This window comes from Danio rerio, chromosome 21, assembly GCF_052040795.2.
Source record: "Danio rerio strain M-AB ecotype USA chromosome 21, GRCz13ab, whole genome shotgun sequence".
Taxonomy (NCBI): Eukaryota; Metazoa; Chordata; class Actinopteri; order Cypriniformes; family Danionidae; genus Danio; species Danio rerio.
The window spans coordinates 39,541,889-39,559,803 of record NC_141041.1 but is presented as its reverse complement, the minus strand read 5'-3'; the positions used below and the strand labels follow the sequence as shown (position 1 = coordinate 39,559,803).

The 17,915-nt window shown below is 36.8% G+C and overlaps 1 protein-coding gene across 4 annotated transcripts in view; it reads left to right on the top strand.

Annotated features, from left to right (window-relative positions):
- Window positions 1-17,915, top strand: part of dacha (dachshund a) — a 302,853-nt gene that overhangs the window by 193,292 nt on the left and 91,646 nt on the right.

Genomic DNA, 17,915 nt, shown 5'->3' with positions numbered 1-17,915 from the left:
GTAAAAAAAAAACGTAAAATAACAGTCATTAAATTACAGACATTTACCGAAAAATAACAGAAGTGGATAAACAAGTCGTTGTTAGCTGTTTAGGTCACAAGTGTTAATGCCATTGGCTGTTTTACAACAACTCATTCAATTGAAATGACAGACTTAACGCTTCATAATAAGCCTTGAGGAAAAGCTGTTGCTGCTGTAGTTTAACACTTGAGACTGAATACAAATCACCTTGAATGCGGTCCATGTGTGCGGCAGTGAGCACAGAAAAACTGAGTGCGTGTAGTGACAGAAAGATGATGGCGAGTGAATAGAGAGCAGGAGAGAGGAGGAAGAGCCTGTGCCAGGGGTGGAGAGAACACGTCTGTCTCGCACTCAATCACACATCCTCTAATGTACTCTGGCTGCCGATAGAGCTAATGTTGATGATGAGAGAGATAGAGATGGAGAGAACCGCATCAATGGAAGCTGAGAATCGCACAGAGTCAAATTTCACTCCTGTTTGCGGATGTCAGCGTGCTGAGTGAACAACAGTCCCAGGCCGTGAAACACAGTAAGCACAGAATCCAGCACTCTAGGCGTTTGTTTATGTGGTGTCAGATCTGATAAAGTTGACACTTCATAGCCAGATTTACTTTTCCTGATGGCTTTCTGATAGCTTTTGAACAGTTTGTATGTCTATAACCCAAATCAAAATGAGCATGAGGTAAGTTCTTCTATGTTTATGGGGAAAAAAATAAACACTATTTAACTCTATTGAACATCAGAGATGTTGAAGAGGGCTTGTTTTTACGATTGTTTAGAACTTTCGATTTGGGAGATGACTAGCAATAATAAATGGCAGAAATGGAAAAACTGTGTGTTTATGAATATACACTACCTGACAAAGTCTTGTTGTCGTTCCCAGCAACAAATAATAACTTGACTTTCAGTTTATCGTTTCTAAAGTGGCATAAGGTAGATTTTTCTGATGATTTGAATGTTAAACTGCATCCCAATCATCACAAATACTAAAAAAAGACCTCTTGGAACCCACATGAACCGAAGATTCTCACAGTTATCAGTCAAGTTTAGGGGAAAAATCATGTTTTTTTTTGGTTACATTCAGTATGGGGGCATGCTAAAGATCCGCAAAATGGATGGCAACATCAATAGCCGGAGGTATCAAGACATTTGTGCTGCCCATTACATTACAAACCACAGGAGAGGGCCAATTCTTCAGCAGGATAGCACTCCTTCTCATACTTCAGCTTCCACATCAACATTCCTGAAAGAAAAGAAGGTCAAGGTGCTCCAGGATTGGCCAGCCCAGTCACCAGACATGAACATAATTGAGCATGTCTGGAGTAAGATGAAGTAGAAGGCATTAAAGGTGAATTCAAAGAATCTTGATGAATTATGGGAGTCTCGCTAGAAAGTAAGACGTTCTTATTAAATAATTAAAAATCAAAAAGGCAAGATAATGTTTTATTTTGTTAAAATAAGCATAATCTTGAGGCCTTTGACTTTCATATAAGCCATTTCTGATACCAAATGATCAACTAGAGGTCAAATTATTATTTGTTGTTCCTAAAACTTGGATAGGCGACAAGACTTTTGTCAGGTATACATAAAAAGTGGAATAACAGAATAAGAAAGTATCATTTTGCAACATTAAGCAGCATAACGAGCCTTTTTTAACGTCTAAATAAAAGTGAATGAGATTGAAAGACTCCAGCAAAAACGATTTTGCTCTCTTATATGTGAAGAATTATGTCTGTTTATGTTAATTAAGTCTGGAAAATTACTAAAATAAAGACAGCATGAACTGAAAACTGTAACTGTGACTTCATATTGTGATTAAGTTCCTAGAAAAATGGAATGTTAAATGAGAAAACATTGAGCGCGGCTTGATTTTTCTAATTCAAGCTGATTGGATGTAGTAAAGTAAGCATTTATGCATTTGCACATATGTCCAAGAATGCCGGGCGATGTACGCTTGTCCTACAGCTGAGCTTCCACTGTTACTGCTAGAAGTTCTCACCTTTATAGTCATAATTTGGGTGTTGGCCAAGGGTTGGCCTGCTAGTTGAGAGAGTGGAGGAAGTTGTTCAGACTCCTTCCTCTCTCAACTAGCTGAACATTATTTCTAATACCCCATAATGACAATGTGAAAAAAAGATTCTTTTAAATTTTTGCAATTTTATTTAAAACTTTGTTGATGCACCTTTGGCAGCAATTACAGCCTCAAGTCGTTTTGAATATGATGCCACAAGCTTGGCACACCTGTCTTTGGGAATTTTTGCCCATTCCTCTCTGCAGTTCCTCTCAAGCTCTTTCAGGTTGGATGGGATGCAACAGTGTACAGTCATTTTTAGATCTTTCCAGAGATGTTCAATAGGATTTAGGTCTGGGCTCTGGCTGGGCCACTCAAGGACATTCACCGAGTCATTGTGAAGCCACTCCCTTGATATTTTTGGCGGTGTGCAGTAAACATGTCAGGCTAAATAATTCAAAATAATACTTTAACTTCTGCTGTCTTCATTAGCTTCAAAAACACAGACTTTTTTACCTTTTAAAATGACATCTTTGCATGTCTTTTCTGCTAGATATATTGTAGAAACATTGACTTTTTTTGCATACCTAATATATATATTCACCTTTATTTTCAATAACAAAGGACAAAAAGTGGCATGTGATGGAATTAGAAAGAACCATGAGCTCTGATTCGAACTTAAATCGCCTCAAGTCCAACAGCCCTAACCGCACAGATCTTCGTGAATGACAGGCCTTCAAACAGATGTGCCTGCAGATTTTGTGTGGAGCTGCTTATCGTTATTTTTAATTGAAAACCCCAAGCCAAAGCTATGAAGTTCTGAGGAACTTTGAGGAAGCAGAGAGACATTTGGGTTTTGGGCCAAACATTTCGTCCTCAAAAGCAAGCTATACCCCCCATGCTACATAGGACTGGTTGTCGGTGCGCGTTGTTTGGAGTTGAGAGGTGGTGAAGTGGGGGTGTCCAGTTGGGATTTGATCTAGCTTCCTTGAATCCCCAAAGTTAAACAAACACCCTCTGAAGCCGTCCGACAACTTTAACCTCTCTCTCTTTACCTCGCTCTCTCTTACGCCGCCAAGACACCGCTTGCTCGGGTACAACTACAAAGTCCCGATGGCGATTTCCTTTTTTTTTTTGTTGTTGTTTCTTTACATTCCCACAAGATGTGTTTTTGGTCCCCTCCCCTCTCACTCTTGGTGGTGAAGCCTTTAGGTTTTTTTTTTTTATTTGAAGGAGAACTTCAAAGGGGAAATGGCTAATCTGTGTTTTTCCTCCACTGTGTGGATCGTGCCACAAAAAGACCCAGCTATCTGCAGCAGGCACTCCGCATAGATAGGCTTGATTTCAATCTCCCTCCTCACTCAGTCCGCTCAAAGTTAACCCACCCGAGTGAGTGAAAAAACAAGTGGTGTGTTTGACAGCAGCCAACGAGATTTGATGAAATATTTGGCACGGAAAAAGACAGCCTTTTTTTCTCCAGAGTTTATCCAATAGCACACGCTGGAGTTTGTTGAGGGGTTTCTGTTGCTGTTTGGACTAATACGGCCGCAGCAACTCTGCCGGGTGAAGTGAGTTAATGGGGGCTCCTGTGAAATTGTGTCTTTAAATATAAATACTGCTCTGAAAACCTCTGTTAACAAGAAAAAGAGGCTGAGGGAGAAAGCAGGAAAAAAGGAGTAACATGTGTTTCTTGTCGGAACAGTGGTAGAAGAATGGGCAAACGAAAAAGCGACTCATTGGTCTAATGGAGAACTGTCAGGGTGAATCACTGTCACAAATGACATCAGAAAAGAACCGATATATATATTTTTTTTTGCGGGGCGACTGACAAGTTAAAAGAGAAATCCCATGCATTATTTAAACGTGCTCGGGAATCTGTCAGCCATGTGATTTGCTGCGTTAGCAAAAACCAGGTGTGTGCTGGGAGAGAGAGAGAGAGAGAGAGAGCATGCAGAGATTGGGGGACTAAGAGTTGTGTATGTTGCAAATCCCTAACTACCAAAGCGGTCAGCACTTTTATTTCTTTTTTTTCTTTGTCTCTCACCTATCCTTTCATTTTGCCATCACACTTTCAAGAGCTTTTCTGTCATTAGAGAGCTATTGTCACTGTTATGAAATCAGATTGGATTGTCCTCGCATTGCCATTGAGCTCTGTCTCATCTCTTTCTCTCCCTGTAAGCACTAGCGAAACTCACTGCCTTGCTCGACAAGTCACAAACAAGTGTAATATTTGAAGTTGGAAATAAGTCCTGTAAGTTTTTCTTTGGGACTTTAATCCCACAGCAACTGGAGACACTTCTCCCTCTTCTCAGCCCTCAAACGGTATCATCTGATCTTAGCTCGCCTTTTTGTTTTATGTAAAATATTGAGCGTGTCGAGAGCAAGAGGGATCAGTGTTGATCTTGTGGCCGAGGTGGGGGTGTATCGGTTTCCTGTATCACTCCAGCGGAGCAACGCTGTGAGAGTTGAGATCACCCTCTGAACTCCAGGGTCAGTGATTTGTTCTGGAATAAAACTGGATTTGAAGGAATTCTGTCATTGAAGATCTGGGTTTTGATATGATTTTACATTTTTATTTCAGGGAAAAGGAGGCTGTGGATTGTCCATATTTCAGCATAGTTTAAACTTAGGCTGTGCGATTTGGGGAAAATGTCTAATTGTAATTTTTTGACAGATTATGTGATTGTGATTTGATGATTTAATTCTAGTTAAGCTTCAGCTCAATTTGTATCGTAGCTTCTTACTGGTAAATTGCAGCGTTAGTTAAAAAGAAGAAACTGAAAAGATTATAAACTATTACATTTATTCAGATTTGTTTTAATTATTCAGAAATTGAATTAATTTAAGCACACATAAAATGATCTTATCGTTCTGTAGACAAGTTCAACTCAAATAAGGGAGATTATGTAGCTTATTATACAAACAAAGAAATTATAATTATAAAAATACAGAACACTCAGCAAACTAACATGGCTGATAAATAGGCAGATTGAAAAGTTTTGATTGGGCAGAATGAAAGTGTGGTCACTCGATTGGCGAATAAGACTAAGACATCACACAAAGATGGCAGTCACATATTTGCTCTGGGCAGAAGAAATTAAATAAACATATGTACTCCATATTGCACTCACTTGCAATTAGCTAACCGCAATGTTTCAAATGATGATTGCAATTCTATTTCGATTAATTACACAGCCCTGGTTTATACAACTGTGTTTTATCAGAGAGACTGGCTAGCCAAAAAATGAATACAAAATAATGACAAATTATAATAATACTTTAATAAAGTCAGTAACACATGTCTGGTTTATAAGATGTTTGGTAATTAAACATCAAATCACATCATTTATTTTCCTTCCGGCTTATTCACTTTCATATCAGGGGGCAGCACAGCAGAAGGAACTGCCAACTATTCTGGCATATGTTTTACATAGCGGATGGCCTTCAAGCTGCAACCCAGTACTGGGAAACACCCATACACTCTTGCACTCAAACACATACTCATACATACAGCCAATTTAGTTCATACAATTCACCTATAGCCCATGTCTTTGGACTGTGGGAGTAACCCAACACGGGGAGAACATGCAAACTCAAATGCCAGCTGGCCCATGCAAACAGAAATGCCAGCTGGCCCAGCCAGGACTAGTCTAAGTTAAACTAAGTTAACTAAAATTCAATTAAATTCAATTCAAGAAATAGACATTCCCTTGAAAGACATGAATTTTTTGGGCTCAAACTGTGAAACAAGGATTACTTAGCCACCAACAAATTTTTTTTAAGGCAGATTATAAGTGTTTTTTTTTTTTTTTGATTAACTGGTTTAGACTTATGTCAGGTCTAATTTTTTTTTTGACCCAGTAGCTCACCTTATAAGGATAGACATCGTCTTTAGAATCATACTTTTGGTATGGTGTACATACTTCACAGCATTTTACAGCAACCTCATGCCATGTTTATTTCTGTCAAAAGTAGGCATGTGCTGGTATAATTTTCTAACAGTATGATAATCTTGGATAACAATGTTATGGTTTCAAGGTCTCATGGTACTCTGATAACTTCTCTAAAATAAGTTCTTTTTAAATTGTCTGGGTAAAAAAAAAAAAAATCTCATTGAACAAAATACATTTCATTTTAGTTTAGAAAACATTGATAATATTTTGGACCAATAAACATGTCAGGCTAAATAATTTAAATAAATCATTGACTTCTGCTCTTTTCATTACTTTTTAAAAAGGCACATTAAAAAAAAAAAAAAAAAAAAAAAATATATATATATATATATATATATATACATATATATATATATATATATATATATATATATATATATATATATATATATATATATATATATATATATATATATATATATATATATATATATAAACCCCTCACATATACCTTAGGGACGGTATAACAGAACATTTTTGGACTTTTCCAAACCATGGCAAATCTTAAAACCGGTTAACATCCCATGCCTAATCAAGAGTTTTGTATTTCTTGAATTTTCTGTTTAACCCTGAGATGTGTAATCCAGCACAAAACAAGACATTCAGTGGAGTTTCTTTCAAACCATTTGGCAATTCATGTAAGAATATGAAGCCTTCTTTCACAAATTAAACTTGATGTGTATTTATATTGTCATTCTGGAATATGGTCATGGGAAATGCTATATTCTTTAACAGATTGAATGAATTGTTCACAAACAATAACAGAAAACATATTAATAAAGAACCAATAATGGATTAAGTATTTGCTTATTTGAAATATAGGCGGAGGTTCCAAAATATTAAATAATGTCAACTATACTTCTATTTATGAGAAATAATGGCCATAATCTTATGTTAAATTAGAATAAAAAAATGAGTGACCTTTATAGTTACAATTCATGCAGTGACTACAAAGACAGAATTACTTACTACTTTTCTGCCTATAAACACATATAGTGCTTTAAATATAATGGGTACTTGCGTAATTAATTAGGTGAAGAACCTATTTTAGTCTTTCAATTAGTTTTTTTTTACCTCTGCCACATACTTGGTCTGCTCTAAAAGTCCTGTTAATCTTTGACAAACTTTTTTTTTTGCATATTCTAACAGCTATGTTTGACCTTAGATACATAAAATAATCAATCACAATTCCTTTTTGACTTTTAGATGCACTTTACATAAGTTCAAAATTCAGACAGGTCAGAGTAGGTCATTAATCAACCATTGTGTTTATATCTTGTAAGAAAAGTTACACTCAAAAGCCAGAGACTCATATCATCGAATGTTAACATCAGGATCTTAATAATAATGATAATGATAATAATAATAATAATAATAAAAATAATAATAATAATAATAATAATAATAATAATAATAATAATAATAATAATAATAATAATAATAATAATAATAATAATAGGGAAGCACGATGGCGCAGTGGGTAACACGTTCACCTCACAGCAAGAAAGTTGCTGGTTCAAGCCTCAGCTGCGTCAGTTTCTGTGTGAAATTTGCATGTACTCCCCATGTTCATGTGGATTTCCTTTGGGTGCTCCTGTTTTCCCCACAAGGCCAAAGACATGTCGTCACCTTAGAATTATAAGTTTCTATCTGCGTTCTGAATGATTTTGAAGTATTGAGCCTCAAAGTTTTTGCATTCCATAGCAAACAGTATGTGTGTAACATTTGTTTTTTAAAATAAAAAGACCTAAAATGTGAACAACTTATGAAAATAAAAAATCCCATAATGTAAATAAGATGTCATTTAATAAGAATATGTCAATAACTGAATTTTGACAAAATGTCAGATAGAGCCTTATAATTCTAAGGTGACGATGTGGTACAGGTGAATTGGGTTGGCTAAATTGTTCGTAGTGTATGTGTGTGAATGGAAAAGTATGATGTTTCCCAGTGATGGGTTGCAGCTAGAAGGACATCCACTGCGTAAAACATTTGCTGGATAAGTTGGTGGTTCATTCCACTGTGGCAACCCCAGATTAATAAAAGGACTAAGCCACAAAACAAACTAAACTAAAAACTAAACAAAAATGAATGAAATAATAATTAATTGAATAATAATAATAATAAAAATATTAATAAAAGAGAATTCCTAAAGTAAACATATTTTGTTCACCATAAAAAACAGCTGGGTTCCACACAACTGATTTGTGTTGGGACAACATGAAGGAATTAGTTTAACTCATTCATTTTTTTTTTTACAAATTAAAGTGGATTGAACATAAAACAATTAAGTTTTCACAGTATGTCTGATAATATTTTTTCTTTTGGAGAAAGTCTCATTTGTTTTATTTTGGCTAGAATAAAAGCAGTTAAAAAAAAAAAAAACATTTTAAAGTCCAAATGATTAGCCCCTTTAAGCTAGATATTTTTTGACTACAGTCTACAAAACAAACCATTGCTATTCAATAACTTGCCTAATTACCCTAACCTGCCTAGTTAACCTAATTAACCTAGTTAAGCCTTTAAATGTCACTTTAAGCTATATAGAAATGTCTTGAAAAATATCTAGTCAAATTTTATTTACTGGCGACGCAGTGGCACAGTAGGTAGTGCTGTCGCCTCACAACAAGAAGGTCGCTGGGTCGCTGGTTCGAGCCTTGGCTCAGTTGGCATTTCTGTGTGGAGTTTGCATGTTCTCCCTGCGTTCGTGTGGGTTTCCTCAGGGTGCTCCGGTTTCCCCCACAGTCCAAAGACATGTGGTACAGGTGAATTGAGTGGGCTAAATTGTCCCTAGTGTATGAGTGTGTGTGTGTCAATGTGTGTGTGGATGTTTCTCAGAGATGGGTTGCGGCTGGAAGGGCATTCGCTGCGTAAAAACATGCTGGATTAGTTGGCGGTTTATTCCGCTGTGGCAACCCTGTATTAATGAAGGGACTAAGCCGTCAAGAAAATAAATGAATGAATATTATTTACTGTCATCATGGCAAAGATAAAATAAGTCAGTTATTAGAAATGAGTTATTAAAACTATTATGTTTAGAAATGAGCAGTTCAAGATGAACAGTTCAGTTCAATTTAAATTATTTTATTTTATACAAAATTATTGTTTCCATAAATCATCACGCCAAAAGGGACAGGAGAGGCTTGCTGACCATTATCCGAGATGAAAGCTTTTAAGCACAGATATTCCCAATCATTGATTCACACTATAGAAAGAGGAATACTTGCAGGTACCCTGTTTTAAAATTGTAATATCAACCACACACTCAAGCTTGCATGAAGCTGAACAGCTGAACACTATATGTTCATACACAGACCTGTGAAGCAGAGCTGCATTGATTAGCCACCCTGTCCATCAGGACACAGTCTGTCAGGTGAACAGATGGCTCATACGGCAAAGGACCATATGAAGGACCTGCATTATCCTCACTCACCAGCCCATGCCACGTCTTTCTCGCACTCCTGCAGGTTAAACCTGCTCTTGACTGCCTCTCTATTACCTTGATTTCCAGATGACCGGGCAGTCATCCTGAATTAATGTGTCATCGAGAATGAATTCCTCTTCAGGGAGAACAGAGATATGTTGTATATATTTCATTTGAGGAAAACAGGCCCTTAAATTGCTTTCAAGTAGGTGATTCGATTTATAAGGATATATCCTTAAGGTCATACTTAACTGAGTAGTTAACAGAGCCTGTGGGTGCTATGCCATCTATTCAATTCATGTTTATTTCTATATCGCTTTTACAATGTAGATTGTGTCAAAGCAGCTTAACATAGAAGTTCTAGTAAACTGAAACTGTGTCAGTCCAGTTTTCAGAGTTGAAGTTCAGTTTAGTTCAGTTCAATGTGGGTTGAAGAGCACTGAAGAGTAACATTAAAGAGCAAATCCATCGATGCGCAGCTCCACAAATCCCAAACCAAGCAAGGCAGTGGCGACAGTAGTGAGGAACAAACTTCACCAATTGACGAAAGTAAAGGGAAAAAAACCTAGAGAGAAACCAGGCTCAGTTGGGCACGACCATTTCTCCTCTGGCCAAACTTTCGGAGAATCTGTCACTGGGGTCTTTCAGGAATCAGCCTCCTCCATGAGCACCACAGCATCTGCTCAGGATACGGCCTGGTCCAGGATTATGAGTTCCTTGGTATCATGTCTTCACAGGTCTTGGAACACATCAATGTCACTGGATAATCTATAGAGGCCTCGGGATGAGTTTACCCAGGTGGAAATAGAGATTTAAAAAAATAATTTGCATAGCTGCTGTCATCTGTCATCAAAAAATAAATATGAGTAAAACTAAATAACAATAATTAAATTCATGGTTTCTTTAAATGTAGGGCTTTCAAGGCAATCTGACGGCAATTTGTAACTTTTTTATGTAATTTGTAGTCATTTGTTCAAGTGGTGTGGGATTGGGTTTGGGAATATATCTTATTTAAAATGATACATTTTAAAATGAATGAAACTGAACTCATACCAATTATCCACTTTTCTGACAATATTTAAATAGTTACGCTTCCTCTTGAGATCTTTCTATCTGACACGCTCAAATTGGATAAGTTCTCTCTAGTTGTTCTCCCTTTCTTCACATCCAGATGTCTGTGAACAAGTTAAAAGTGACTGAGGAGTATGTAACAAAGTGCTTGTGAGTATGCACTTGTGTCCAAAGCTTCTGTATTTAGTCTCAAACCCTCAGTTCAGCTAATGGGAATCCATCCCGAGTAATGACCCACAGTTCCTGTCGGTAATGAGATGTGGGAATTGCCCGTCCGTTCGACCAGATGATGCTGTATTAACAGACTGGGCCAAGCAGGACGGACAGGGGGCCGCCCGAAGCCCCAATGCCCCGCCTCATTTTTCATCCGGCCGACACTGGAGCTGGCGTGAGGGTCCGAAGGGGGATTGATTTCAAATGAGCCTCAAAATGACGTCTAATGAAAGCCCATAAAGACGTGGGGTTCTCTACTCCAAAACAGTCAAATGAGCCACGGTCTATTGAGGATAAACACTTGACGAGTCCTTGCTTCCGAATGAAGGTGGCTACTCAATCTCATCTGCAAAACTGTCTTACAAATGTATGCGTTTACCGGTCGCCACAGATTTCCAAAAGTGTGGCGCACGAGAGTCGCCTGGGCCCCCATCTTCGGTGGCACTCATTGATATGTAAACGCAGGGCGATATCAAAGAGACATCTTTTCAGGCTTTCTGTGAAGCGAGCACTACTTATGATCAAAGGGTATTCGCCGTAAACCGTTCAAAGAGAACACAGTTCTCTGATGGCCATTAATGTGTGTCTGTGATAAGGGTAAGTGAAAGACTGTGCCATCTTATGCAGCACAAAAGGCCCGTGAGAAACACAATATAGGACTCAGTTAGCAAGGCTGATGAGATGTTGAATATTCAGCTGTAGGTGGAGGTATAAATGTGACATTCATTATTGAGAGGACTCTGTGAAAATAGTAACTTATTTACTGAGTAGAAGAGATGCAGAAACTGGTTCCTCCTTTAGAACATTGTGTCAATAGTTTACACCAGGGCTCTGTTGTTGGACCACAATAAATGGTTCAAATTTGACTTTATGAAGGCAGTGAGATCCAGAATCCGTTTTTACCTATTTAGATTGGACTCTAATCAATGATATACTTTACAGTAACTGTCATGAAAAAGCACTAAAATTCATATCATTCCAAAGAAGCACAAATAACTAAATAAATATTTAAATAATGTGCATCTCAAGTGTTGGCTTTTAGAAGAGAGATCCATCAGGAATTATTTTATAAGTTTACAGATGTTCCAGTCACTTTTTAAATTTTATTTTTTACTTTTAATTTGAGCTCCTCTTATAACTTTCAAAGTGCTATGAGGTCTCAGAGTAAGGAAACAGTGACTCCAGAACCTCAGCACTGAAAAAATGCCTTTGAAGGATCCCATTTACTGCAAAAGTTAAATACTGTTAGGCCCCGTTTACACTAAGGATGCTACAATTCTCAATATAATATTAAACCGATCAGTACGACATTCATGGTTCTATGCGCACTTATGAATTGCGTTTTTTTTTTTTTCAGTTTTACGTTTAAAGAGCCCATATTATACATGAAATAGGGTCATATCTTGGTTGTAAGGGTCTCCAACAACAGTCTAATATGCATGCAAGGTCAAAAAACACTTTCATGGTCTTATAATCTGCATTTATTTTTACCTAATTATCCCAGCTACTCCTGTATGAATCGTCCAGTGATTCATTTGTTCCCAAACCCCTCCTTAGCGCGAAGCTAATCTGCGCTGATTGGACCAATGACAGTCTGTTGCGATTAGTCGACTGCCTTCAGTCAGAGTGAAATGCCAAACAGCTAATCAGCAATATAAAAGTAATCACAGTTCATACAGTTCATACAGTTCATACACAGTTCATACATTGATAGTGTAGGCATGGATTTTAGCTGCCAGTGGGTCAATGTAAATACAGTCGATGGGCTTGAAAATTCAGATGACTGTTAAATCCAAAAACTGTTGAGGAGATTACATAGCTTGTCTCACTCTGCTCTTTTCACAGACACACACACACACACTGCCCTCGTCCTTGCACGCGCGCACACACACACACACACACACACAAAAACACACACACACACACCTCCTGACGACAACGCGCGCGCGCACACACACACACAAACACACACACATACCTCCGGACGACAGCGCACGCGCACACACACACTACTCCTCCACCGAGCTTTATAAACAAAGCAGCACGCGTCACGTTTTTAACGAGACTTTGCACGCGATAAGAGAATATAGCCAGTTAACCTGATACAGTACACGCGGTTACAAGTAACAAATCACAACTAAATACATTTGCAAGCTAGAGTCAACGAGGCAACAACTTTAATCGCACGTACTTACACTTGAGAAATGGAGGAAGAAACTAATCCTGACGTCCATCAGTAAGTTACTCTTTACTGATCCTTCCTTTAACAAATGCCGATGAAGTATTCTTTGTAGCATGTAGTTTCCAACTGCTTGGTTATAATGCTGAGGTTTCATCTTTGGGTAGAGACTCGATATAATACCCATCTGCAGTGTGAATTCAATCGACCGGCATGTTTGTGTGCGTGTGTTTGTGGGTGTGTGTGTGTCTGCGTTTCTGCGTCAGAGGGCGGGGCCTCAGGTTTGAAATCTCCCGGGTTTGCGTGTGCACGTGAATAACTTGGTTTCGTTCGTACGTCATGGCGAAACACCTAATGACTCGGTATCAAGGCGACTCTTTTGAAGCACTATGAGTCGACTCTTTTATAGATGAATCAACCGTTTTAAACACTGTATTCTTACAGATTTAAGCCTTAGCTGGATACTTCACTTCACTTAGAGCTGTGTTAAACACTACATGGAGGGGAATTTTCAAAAACCCATAATATGGGCTCTTTAAATAATTTATGTGCGTTTCATATCTCTCCGAATTTACTGTTTGTGTGTGCCTGTATGTCTACAAGCTGAGATGAGGAAACTCCTCCCCGTGAGTAAATATTCAATCACTATGCTCTAAAGTTAGAGTTGGTTAATAAATCGTTTTTAATTTTTTTCTCCTTAAGCTCTTACTGTTCCGATTGCCTAAGCATAGAATAACAAAAGAAAACACACGTGTCAAGCCATCAAAACCAAACCGAACCAAAAACCGTGTTAAAAACTGATGTATGTATTGAATTGTAGGCTGTATTGTTGCATCCCCTGTTTGCACTAATATTGCACTAATATGTTTTAGTTTTAAAAAGCCGTTTTGAATCGAAAATGATCCACGTCCACACTAGCGTTTCTAAAAAGATTTCCATCCACACTACACCACTGAAAACGCACATCATGTGACCACACACACACATTCTGGCATGAGCTGCAGGGAATGCTGTCTGAGCTCCAGGCAGTCAGTGGTGCTTTGAGCACACTTCCCCAGGTGAGAGAAGCGCACATCAGACAGTTGATCAAGGATCTTCCACTAGACCATCATCTCACTAGCTGTTAAATGTGGTAATCAAATCATCATCTATATCTAATGACTCTTTGGTATTTTAAATGTATTACTTGTTCTCAGGTAACATGTTTTGGCTGAGCGCAAAGATAAGTTAATATATTTCTTCATGTAACCGCGTACACTGATTCTGCACATTGACTGATTGTTTGCCTTTATTTCCTATATTGTGTATACTTATTGTACGTTATACTTTTATAATGGCCATTAGTGTTTATTAAAAGTGATATTCAGCGAAAGTTTTGCACTTTTCAATGCAAATGAAAGGAGGAAGTTATGTTATAGGCTCCGTTTTGTTAGAAATATGCATACAGGGAAGATGACGGTCATATAAATGTAGTTACACAATACCTCGACACTTTTGGTGTCTGTTAAGTTGTAATATCAAAATGAAAATAGGCATCATGTTTTCATTTTATTGTTAAGAAACAGCGTACCCAGAGTGATGTGAATGATGTTATAAAGTACAATGTTCCCTTTGAAGATTTATCCGACGTGTCCTTGGGAGTTTGTTCTCCATTTCAAAATTGTGTAGTCTGAACTTACAAGGAAAAGATGCATGACTGAACTTAATATTGAGAATAATCCCCAATCAGATAAAATCAGACAAATGTCTGCAGCCACACCTCTGTTTTCAGATGTCTCTGTTTTCCCGCATCCACACTGTAATGGAGCAGCAGCATTTTAAAACCAAAACAGCCTCTTCAGTGCTTAAAAAGCTCAGTTTTCATGGCTTGAAAACTCTGGGATAGTGTGGACGGAAGGCGTAACCATAGCAAAACCTATGCATATTAAAACTAAAACTGGTTTCTTCAGGAACTTTGGGGCACTTAAAATACATTTTGAAATTTTGTGAATACTCAACACAATATTTGAAGCACCATTACTTTTTACAGTGTGGTTTTTCCAAACTTTTAGCTCTGCTCTTGGTTCAATTTAAATTTTTCCTCGATCAGTTAAACTGAACAACACCAAAGGGTGTATTACCAAAGTTTTGTATTTTAGATATACATTCGTTTTTTTATTATAACATTAGTTTTGTATTTATAAGTTTTGTATTTTACCTTACTACACATTAAATGTGTAGTAATTTTTTGCACATCAATGTTTTTTCTGAATATTTTGGATTCTTCACTTTATGATGTTCATTCCATTAGTAGGGCTCGTGGGCTAAAGTTGGCTCATGCTAACCTTTTTCGCTTGGCCCATCGTCCCAATTGCGAAGAGAAAGAGAATGATGGGGTAAACATGATGGACATCATCATTTTAAATTCAATGTAACCTTTTGTTTGTTTGTTTTGTAATTCCTTTTGTTTTGTAAATGAATCACAATTTAAATTTCTTTCATAATGGTCTTAAAAATGTCTTAAAAGTCTTACATTTAACCCTGACTTTCTCATTATGTGGTTATAATGATATACTACAAAAATAGATTTACTACATGACCTCGCGTTTATGTCACTTCTTGCGTGTGTTTGGTTGTAAGACATTTGCGAGACAAAGTTGTCAGCGATTCTTTCTATTGTTAAGTCATGCAGTGTGAAAACCTCTGTCGCCAACCAATATTGCGATGTAAACACAGCAGCGATGGAATGCTACCCCAAATACTCATGCAGTGTGAAAACATGTGATGTAACTAGTTTGAAAATCGTGCAGTCTGAACTAGGCATTACAGTATGAAATGCTGTTCTGTATTCTGTTGTCTAACTTTTGTTGTAAATATGGTCCAAGCTTAAATGACCATTTTTACCAAACAGATAGGATACGATTTTAAAGTTCTTTCTGTAATTGGCCCGTTTAGCATTTATTTTGTATTATGACAAGCATTTAGAACCAAATAAATCCCAATGCCCCAATTTTCAGTGAGCGTGTTTTCTGTTATTGAATAAAACTATTCTGCCAGGGCCTTTCTACCCACTTTTCGTATGCAGTGTTTTGCTTTAAATGGGTGTGGAAATGTGCTATTGCCGTAGCTTTTGCTCCTGTCAAAGCAGTTCATCTCATCCAACCTTCTACCTACTTCTCACAGCAATTAACACTTCATTAAAAGAGCTCTTTAATCATTTTCACTTTCAATTCAAACACTTTTACGTCCGGCCTCTTGTGGATTGCTCGCTCATTGTTCAGGGAGGGAATTAATGACTTAAAATTTATATGTTTTTCCCCCTTGATCGCTCTTCTTCATTATTACTTCTTTGTTATTCCGTGTAAATAGATTTTTTTGCACCCCAAACTCAAAGCTCCGTACTCTCCTAAGGGGCTCCGAGCGGAGGTGTTTTCATAAACTTGTAAAGACATCCATGCTTTGGTGTCATTATAACATCTCTTCTACAGAGCTGTTAGAGAGTGAGTCGCTCTACAGTACCTAATGAGATTTACCGTTGCTGTGTGCTGAATCCATCCAGCTGACCTGGGATAGATGTTAACGATTAGATGCAGTGTATTGCATTAGGTGCAACATGAAACAGGAGCATATTTGGGGTTGACTTGTCAAAGTGCTTTCCAGCAGCAGCAGCAGCAGCACCGCTTTCTTGATTATGGTAGGAAATGTGTGGTAATGGAATTCAGGGTAGTTGGCATGAAAGTGAATGCTCAGTAGTTAGTCATACACTTAGTAGGTAAGATGTGCCAGCAATACAGTCTTGCAAATGGACTGAATATAGCCATCAGGGAAGGGCAGTATTTATGAAACAAGTATTTTAAATACGTATTTCAAATATAAAATCGTATTTTGTCATTTGTATATGATAAGGATGATGAAAATGGTTCAATATTTGTATCAAAATACTTTAGTGTGTTGTATTTTTACATTTTTAAAATACTGTAAAATACTTTGTTAGAAGTTTATATGATGACATCATAAAAATGCGGCCTCTGATAGGTGCATTCTCAGTTATTTGACTTGACTTGAGATCAAAACAGAAAATGTATTGATTTTGAAGAAGGTGATCAGTGCTTGGAGTATGAAAGGAAATTATGCATCATATCTTGGCAATACCTGCAATACTTATATATATATATATATATATATATATATATATATATATATATATATATATATATATATATATATATATATATATATATATGAAGAATTATATTTACAAAATTTGAAAACAAATTTTTTTGTAATTTTGAGAATTTTTGAGATGTTTTTATGTTGTGCATTGAAGTAATTATGTGAAAATTACATATGGAAATGACTAAAACTGGAGCTTTTTGTTTTCAGAAATCATATTAGAAGGCCTATTGAACAGTTCAATTGCAATAAAATAGATTTATGAAAAGTTTCTGTGAAAAAAATCGGTAACACTTTAGAATAACTATCCGTTATAACTAGTTAATAGACCATTAATAAACTGGTAGTTAACAAGTTATAAATGACTTGTTAAATTAAAGTTAAAGGTTTGTTAATTATTTATAACTGTGCCTTATAGATTGCTAATAGATAACTTACAAGCTGTTAGTTAACAAGTTGTAAAAGACTTCTTAACTGTATTTTAATGATTTATAACTATACCTAATACATTAGTAATAGATCATGAACAAGCGGTTAGTAAATAACTTAATAAAGACTTGTTAAGTAGCAGTTAATAGTGTATATATGTTATTGGGATGTTATTCTAAAGTTGTGGCTAGTTTTCATTTATTAACTGTTAGTAAATGAGGAATAGTTGCAACTTTAGAATAACGTCCCAATACCATGCTTAAGCTAATAACTAACGCTTAACTAATATATTTACTCACACTTTACAGATCAGTTGTTCATCGTTTGTTAACCATCTACTAATACCAGTGAAACTTTGTAGAACAGCAAATGGATGGAACAAGTTCAAGCTACAGAAATTTGATGTGATAATTAAAATATAAAATGTTTGTATCTTAACCTTGTTCCACTTATAGGCTTTTC